Source organism: Barbus barbus (assembly GCF_936440315.1).
Source record: "Barbus barbus genome assembly, chromosome: 45".
NCBI lineage: Eukaryota > Metazoa > Chordata > Actinopteri > Cypriniformes > Cyprinidae > Barbus > Barbus barbus.
In genome coordinates this window covers 23985869-23995561 of record NC_136723.1, presented here as the reverse complement: position 1 = coordinate 23995561, position 9693 = coordinate 23985869, and positions in this window count along the sequence as shown.

The window sequence follows — 9693 nt, the reverse complement described above, 5'->3', positions numbered from 1 at the left end:
ATATTTCTGTTGTGTTTTCTCAGGGTGTTTTCAGACTTTCCTGCTCTTGAATGGCATGTTTTTCTATATTGTTTTTTATTACAATATTTATGAAAATGTATATGCATGCATAAGGGAAAGTGTATGAATCAACTGTAAACTGGAAGTGGGTGGTTTTTGGCCAGAATACACTATGTGGACTACATTTCATGCCAAATATCTGGCCGTGCGATACTAGATCCAACACACTGGTCTTATGTCATCAAGACAGCTAATTCTCTGACCACAAGACAAAATATGAAAATATGACATTCCATAGATGTTTCAGTACTTGCATCACTTCTGTGTCCAAAAGACAAGATTATTCTTCAAGGTGTGTCGTGTTAATTTTAAAGCATTTCTTCTGTGCCCACAGCCAAATGTTGGCATAAGTGGAGGGCCGTAAACACGAGAGAATGCAAACGCTTAGCCTGTAAAAGTTCAATCCACAGGGAGATGAACTGACCACTTCTCTGTGGGGTTTATTGACTCTGGCATTCAACCAATTACATTATACCTCAATCCGCTGTATGTCGTATCCAAAGAAATTCTAAGAGGCCGTGAAGAGGAATTTTATATGTATTGGCTGTTTTAGGCAGTTTAGATTATGCACTTGACAGAAAATACAAACACAGAACTTGAGTTATTGGTTACAACCATCTAAAACAACCTATTAATCACATAGCAGAATAGTTTTTGAATAGTTTGGCATTGAGGAAGCAAACTCTGAAAATGTAAATGTAATATAAATCTCTATTTGTAGGCCTATTTCAAATGACCCAAATATATAAATGGATAGATCAGCCAAAAAAAAAGCAATGAAATTTAATTAAAAAATAAAATAAAAATGGTATAACTTCCCAAAAAATCAGTGATTATTGCCACAAAGAAAAAAAAAATGCTGCAAAGTGGACTAGCCAAATATGATGATTTATTTAAATGTTTCTTAGTGAATTAGTTTTTTTCTGCCACTAACAACTGAAATATTTTTGAAATGATAAGATCTTCTCAAAATTCTTCTGCATTCCCCCTTTTGTGTTCCTTATAAAAGTTTGGAACGACACAAGGCTGAGTATAAATAATGAGAGAAGTTTGATTTGAAGCTGTTCTTTTTAAGGCCGCTCTCAGTAGTAAACACATCTGACAACTTCAAAGCAGATACAACTACATTTATTCATTTAGCTGACGCTTTTATCCAAAGCGACTTACAATTGCTATATATGTCAGAGGTCGCACGCCTCTGGAGCAACTAGGGGTTAAGTGTCTTGCTCAGGGACACATTGGTGTCTCACCGTGGATTCGAACCCGGGTCTCTCACACCAAAGGCATGTGTCTTATCCACTGCGCCATCACCACCCCTAGAGTTCATCAACTCTCTATGTCCACAAAAAGAGGAAAAACAGAAAAACATTTGACGTTCCTCTATGCCTGAACTTCACATGTGCTGTTTTTGGGATGCATGCATGAGAGCCGCTGCTGTTTACAATCAACACACAAAGACACCTTTCTGCAGCGTCCGTACCTCACAGAAAGAAACACTTTCCATTGCGTTTCTCAGAGGCACGGTGCGCAGGTTTGCTCTTAGAAAGCCGGTACTGTATGTTGGCTACAAGGTTTGATTCATTTTAGAAAAGCAAGCCGCTAGGAATTTTTCTCAGCGCAGCTCCCACTTTCTTCCTCGCCTGCTGAAACTGCTGGGGGCAGAGCACAAGGATCTTAAGAAGCTGTCAGATATCTTTGTAGACTCCTGGGGTCAGATAATCTTATCGTTTCATAAATGTCTCTTATGTTAGTTTCAGGAATGTGTAAAGAGCTAATTTTGGAAGAATTGCTGAGGTATAAATCATCACATATGGCATCTAATCACTTAAAGATCCAATTTGCTGCCTTTTATTGGTCAGTGATTGAAACGTGTAGCAGAAAGTCCTCAATAGAACAGACACGTGGCAGTAATCTGGGTTAAATGTCGCGGCTCCAGGGCACAATGGGGTCATATAGGAAGTGGCTTTCGGTCGGAGAGAATGAAACGCTGTTCTATGCGTTTATTGTTGCTTTACTGCTCTGTCTTGTGCACATTTTGACTTCTTACACTATAAGATAGCAAAAGAAACAAGGAAACATTTCTTCAAACTGTTTGTGATTGCTCTAATTGTGTGGCTTGTTGAGGAGAGGTGCTTGTTCCTGACTGATCACTGGTTGATGCAAAAACAGGCAAAACAATCCCATAACCACGCAGAACATCTTAGCTACAACACAGCAATGCCCTGGCAGTCCCTCAAGATACAGTGATTTGCACATGCAGGCAAACACTCAAGTTTTTCACTTTAAAAAAAAAAATTAAAGTCTAAAAATGTAGTTGCTGTGATTTTTTGATTTTTTTTAACTAGGCAGAAATAACGATTGTTTTGCATGAAAATACTATATCAGTCTTTCTACTTCAAAAATTCAAGTTTAATTCAATGTGTTACTTGCTGTTTTATAATATAAATATCAATATATATATAATTAACAGTGCAGGAGAACTTTTGAGTGGAAACTCTTTCTACACCCATTTTTTTAAACAGTAATATTGTTAAATATTATTACAGTTAAAAAATGCATGAATCTTTTGGAAGTCCGCTTGTGGCATTTTTCATATATTCAAATGTTTTTTCTTTTTTTTTTTAGTAATAAATAAAAATATTTACCTAAAGTTTGGAGTCTGCAAGATTTTTCTTTTTAATGTTTTTTTATGATTTTAAAAGTATCCTATGTGATCAAAGCTGCATTTATTTGATTAAAAATAATTTAAAATATCATTGTTTGTACTGTATTTTTAATGTATTCCTGTGATGTAAAGCTGAATTTTCAGCATCATTACTCCAGTCTTCAGTGTCACATGAGTTTTTAATGATAATTTCTGATGATTTGCTATCATCAATATCAAAAACATTTGTACTGCTTCATATTTTTGTAGCAACAGTTTTTTTTCATGATTCTTTGGTGAAGTTCAAATGAACAGCATTTATTTGAAATAGAAATCTTTTATTACATTATAAATGCTGTCATTTTAACACTTCACCGATATAACGTGTCCTTTTAATTTATTTAAAATATACATTTGAAAAAACTTTTTGTTTTTCTTTTTTTTTCTCAAGGTGAACCACGAAGAGGAGCTTTCTCACGTCTATCAGTAAAGGCATGACATCTGTCCACAGAGATCGTGTCACCCTCATCTGACTAGAGTTTTTGTAATTGTTTACTTGTGGGAATATTTAAGTTATGTGCACACACACACACACAAATAATGTATGGGATAAGGAATTGTTGCAAACTGCTAGGCCACAGCTTCAACATTTTAATTGCTTTCTAATTATTATTATTGCTATTATTTTTAATTAATTTGAGAGATCAGAAAGCAGAATTCTGTCATCTTACATTGTAAATTAGGGTCAGTCTTGTTCAGTCCAGCTCCACTGGCATGATGTGGTTGTTCCGAGACCGTTACATGGAAGCAGAACGACACAGAACTTCTGCAGATTTTTCCAGATGTTCATGAGAATTGCTTTCGGTGGTCAGCAGTTTTCCAGCAGACACATCCAGTAATACAGCCCAGTCAAACGGCTCTGCTAACACACGCCCCAGAATCAGCATTCAGCCGCTGGATGAACAGCCTCTCTGTTCTAAAGTTGCTAAAGTTGGCTGAAGGCGTGTTAGGAAACCTTCCATGGGGGGTTTGAGAGCCACGAGACACACGGCCAACATCCACTGCTACGAGACGTTAGCAGAATTACTGTACAGGGAAATTGTCCTAAAGTCAGTATGAATCACAATGTTGTCAAAGTGGAGTTTTTCCCAAATGTAATTAGTGATGCTCAGTATCGGTGCTATTTTTAGCATCGAGATCCATTCTAGTTTTTTTTTTTAGTTTATTTTAATTTTAGTTTAAATTTTGTTATTTTTAGTTTAGCTTGTTTTTATTTTGTTTTATAATTTCTATTATTTTTATTTTTTATTATTTTAGTACATCTAGTTAAACTGAAAATGAGAAATGTTGCCATGGCGACTAGCTGATATAAAATTATAAAGTTATTTGTAATAAATAGTTATTAGTTATTTTATGGGCTATATATATATATATATATATATATATATATATATATATATATTTCATAATACATTTGTCTTTTTTTTTTAAATGTCTATATAGTGTTTTTTTTCTTTTTTAGTTTTTTTTTTTATGTATATAACCCCTATTAACTTTTATTTCTGTTTTAGTTTTATAGGTATTTTAGTGCATTAAGTTAAACAAAAAAAAGTTTCCTTGGCAGAGTATGTTTGTACTAGTATGTTTTTGTCATTTTTAATATTGTTTTAACTTTCAAATGTTTATATAGTGTTTTTGCCACTTTTTTAGTTTTAGTCAAGTTTTAGATTTCTACTTTCTTTCTTCATTTTTTTTATCTTGCTCTGTCTGTTCTGTATCATTAAACTAATACAGCAGGTCTCAGTGAATCTATTGTCGGGCGGCTGATTTGAAGTGGGCTCTTTCTGGACTCGTGATGACCAAAGGGGCTCTTTGTTTTCACAGAAGCCTCTGTCCCTACTTCCTGTTGACACAAGATGAATGTCCTTCACATCCTGTCTCCAGGGTTGGTGCCTGGTGTTCTCTGTCTGATTGACAGCTGAATGAATGAAGCCAAAGCTATCTTCTTTAACAGAGACACGACTGTTTCCCGTCTGCGGACGTGACCACATTCAACTCGGTATGACAGTTTATCCGAATTTGTTCAAACACTATATTCGGACACTTTTTAAGATTTGTATATATCATACCTCACATGTGCAGTTGTGAACGATCAGTACTAATGTGCTGTAATGAATCTGAAACAGCCAGTAGAGGGCAGTCGTGTTCTTTGGTGTAATTAACATCTATCACCACCAGAGGGCGACATTAATGCACTTATGTTTAGCCTGCTGTCATTTTTATAACTCAAATAACTGTTCACTAATAAACCAAAGTGCTAAATACATAATACATTTTATGTATAATCATTTTCTTTCAATTCATTTTAAATCAATCTCTATATCATTTTAAAATTCTTTGTTTTTATTATTTTTATTTCCATGTTTTTATTGATTTTAATGTCTATTTCACTTTCTTTTATGTAAAGCACTTTGAATTACCACTGTGTATGAAATGTGCTATATAAATAAACTTGCCTTGCCTTGCCTTGCCTAAATAATAATAATAATAATAATAATAAAATCTTGATAGCGAAATGTGGTTAATAAATAAATATAGTAGTTGATAAGTAAAATGTAGTTAATAAGTAAATAATAAAACTGCCTTGGTCCTTGGTGTACAATTTCTGTATCACTGATATACATATAGTTTTTGTCAGTATTTTTCATTAGATTTTATTTTTATATTTTTGTTTTCATTTTAATTTTAGGTAGTTTTGTATTTTTATTTATTTTTTTATATATATCTTTATACTTTATAAATAAAGATACTTTATAAAAAAAAAACAAGAAATGATGCCTTGGCAACTGAAATAAAAAAAAAAATTTGCAAAAAAAATTTTTTTTTAATAATTTATCAGTTAATGTTTTTATATTTTGTGTTTTCATTTTTATTTCATTTTCTATATTTTGTTGTGTGTTTTTGTCATTTTTTAAATTTTTGATTTGTTTGTTTGTTTTTTATGTATATATATATACTTTTAGCAATTAGCTGAAATGGAAAGTTTTTTTCTACTTCATTTTATTTCAGCCAAAATCTTTTTTATGGTTTAGTTAACAATCCTGCTACAACATTTAATGTAATAGAGCAGCACAATTTATAGTTGTTATACATTGAGTTTTAATTATTCTTGAATTGAAAAGTTTAATAATTAATGATAACTAAATCATGCCATTCCGAACTTCAACCCTGTTTTTCCTGCAGCCTCCGCCTTGCCGATTGTATAATTACTGTAGATTGAATGTAAAGCATGATTTACGTTTGACTTACATTACATATGATTTGCTGTATACATAAGCAAACTTATATTGCTATATTATTTTTATGCTACATGGTTCCTTTTCATGTTTGCAGAGTTATTTCCAGAGCTGCTTATGTGGTTCAGACAGTGACGGAGATGTTAGTGAGGCCTGGTCTCTGAGGAACTGGCCTCTTTCGACATGATTTACAGGCTCAAATTTACCCTCGCTCCTCCAGCACTCAGCATCCGCTCATGATTTCACAGACACTGGGGTCAGTTTTATCAAGTAGATCAACACAGATCATTTAGTCTGATGAGAAATGTTCATAGTAAGATCTGATTGATTTCAGACTGGCATTTTGGCAGATCTGAGTACGGTGTGAGATCTTACTAATTACTAAACTCTCTCTCAGGACAAAGTCTCCATTTCAGCTCTAGGAGAGATCATTGAGATTCTGAAGAGATTTCTTTTGAGGTTTTATTTTAAAGTGGTTTACCAGGTTGAAATCAGTTTCTAGTCCACCTGACTGACCATCTAAACTAGCTTAGACCAGCTATTGACCAGTGAACAGCTTGGACCTAGAACTACAGACTATGTAAAACTAGCTAACACCTGTTTTATAAAAATATTTGGATTATTGTGCTGGAAACTGAAGTGCAAATGTGCAAAGATGCAAATCAACTGTCAGCATGTTAAAAAGCTAAAAAGGAATAAAAATGTCTCACATTAACAGCTGAAGACTACACTTGTCTTCATTCACCCGCTAACAATCAGAACTGACAGACGTGATAAACAGAGACTGACTTCATCTACACGAGCAAAGCAACAATGCAAAGATAAAACACAAAAGAGCAATGCGATCACACGGAGTGTGAGATCATTCCAGTTCTCAGCTGTAATGGACAGAGGTTAACATGAATTCATAAGGTTTCTGAAGCAATTAAGCGCACTGTTATCTCCCAGGCTCTTCCTCGGAGCCGAAGCGCATGAAAAATGCATGAGCCAATCCTCTTCTGCATCTCGTGATAATATCAACAGTAAGAAAGCACACTGCGGCTCTCTAAAGTTACCTCAACTCTGTGATTTTACATTCACTGACATCATTTTCAACTTTGTTTTTTCATAATTTTATAGATCACATGAGGTTATGCATTAAGTTTTTGCATAAATGGCTCATGTAGAATAAAGCGGTTTATTTAGACAGTCTAAAATGATTAGCAGTGACGTTTGTTAATTCAAATAAAGCTGAAATAAAATAAAATGAAAACCTTCAAAAATAGAAATGTTGCCTTGGCAATTAACTAAAATGAATATGTTTAAAGTAAAAATATATTAAAGCTAAATAGAAAAAGTAAATGAAAACTAATATTATAGATCACATACAGTATGGTGATAGTTTCTCTAATCTTTTAGAATATAAATATTTTGAGACAATCTATAATTATGATCAGTGTTGTTATTGTTAACTAAAACTAATCAAATTAAAGCAGCTGCTCATTTATGGTCATTAGCTGGTCTGTGCTGGTTTAGATGGTCTGTCAGGTGGACTAGAAGCATGTGGCCTGGATTTCGACCTGGTAGACCACTTTAGACCAGCAACAAACCCCATGCCAGTTTCCATAAAGCAGTTTGGCCATTTCAGAAAATAATACACAGCAACATACACACTGCAAAAAATGCTTTTCTTACTTAGATTTTTTGTCTTGTTTCCAGCCAAAATGTCTAAAATGTCTTAAATCAAGAAGGATTTTCTAGACAAGTAAAAAGTATAAACAAGTCAAAATTAAGTGAGTTTGTCCTTAGAACAAGCAAAATAATCTTATATCAAACAGAAAACAAGATAATTTTTCTTACCCCATTGGCAGATTGTTTCAAGCAGTTTTCTGAAAACAAGACAATCATTTTTACTTGTCTAGAAAACCCTTCTTGATTTAAGAATTTTTAAGTATCTAAGTAAGAAAAGCATTTTTTGCCGTGCAAAGTCTTTGAAAAATCTGAAGTTTTTCAGAATATACTGTCCTCACCCAATAACTTTCCCATGCATATGTTTTGAAATTTGAGGGATTGTGCGCTCAAGGTCAGGCGGTGTGCTTGTGGTTATTGAAGTGTGAAAACATCAGCGGAAACGGAATAAAGCAGAAACCTAATGTCCTTATACATATTCAGACTCGGTGGATAAAGAAGTGTAACTTGCCAGAACAGTCTCACAGTTAGATTTTTATTGTTAAAATGACCAGAAGAGTTCAGTAATGTTATAGTACGGTATAATCAGGTCTGTTCAATAACTGTCCAGTGAATACAGCAATGAAGAAATAGAAAGCTAGTATAGATACCATTATACCAAACAGCTCTTGCGTTATATTGTCTTGTATTTACAGGTTTTCAAAAACACTACAAAAGAAGGAAAGAAAGAAAAAGATTGTTGGCTTATTCTTCAAGTTAAAGTCAACATGAAACTCAGCGTAAAACCCATTTGATGTCTGCATTGTGACGCATTTTTGAGCGAAATGAACCAAAAATGATCAGGAACTGATTTAATTTTGATTTCATGTTAACTTTAAGTAGTTTTCGTTGACTGTGGATATATATGAAATACTGAATTGTGTTGAAGTAAGTCTACCTGCAGATGTATGCAGGAGAGAGTGGGGTAAGATGTGCCACCCCTAATATAGCAAACTGCATCGTTTTTGTAGAATAGTGATAAGCTGTAAAAATATTTTGAATATTAACCCTGTTTTGGGGCTGGTTTGTGAAAATCATGTTAAAATAGCATCTTTGATATAACACAGGTTACCCCTAACATGAGGCCAGCTGTGATACTGAACCACTATTATTAGACACTTATTCCTTATTTCAGTGAAATATACGTATTAAGGTTCAGTCATTAGCAATGTTTTGCAGCAAAAAAGGTCAGTTGTCCATCATCAATACAGTCAAAAAATATAAGCCTAAATTTTATATTTCTGAATTTGAGTTGCATATAAAATTTCCATACTAATAAAGGTCCTTTGATGCATATTTGTCAGTTATACATAAATGAAACGGGTCAAATTATGGCATGGTTTTTTATTAACTATTGCACCTATTTGATTTCATTTAAATAATCATGCTTAGAATCAGTTTTAATTCATTCATTATGAAATCAAGTGAATTTATTCACTTAAAAAGTATGTACATGAATAAATAAAAAAATTAGAACAAGCAATTTAAAATGATGAGATTTAAACAAATTGGTTTCACTGACGATACATAATAAACCTGAAATAAATCAAATATAAACCTGGTTATTCTGTATTTAAATATGAATCATTTTAAGTTTTTTTATGTTAAAACTGGTTGGAAATTTGATATAGAATACATAAATCAATACAAATGTAGTTTAGTAGTGTGGCCAATGTGGGAAAATCTTTGACCTTCATGCAAAAATTCCCAATCGTGGATTTCACCCACAAAAAAATGGCTAAACAACCGTAGATCTGACAACAAACTGCAGTGCGCGCTTCTAATAAACAGAATGATATCATGCATTGTGTGGAGGCTAATGTAGTTAACATTATTGTTTTCGTTATAGTTATCTTTCCTGGTGAGAACAAGCCAATCCATGTGAAGTCAATCTTGATATGCGGCACAGTTTACCCCACTCTCCTATACTTCTCATTCATCTATTTTGCATGATTGAATTTTAATAAATTACAATTGACACCATTT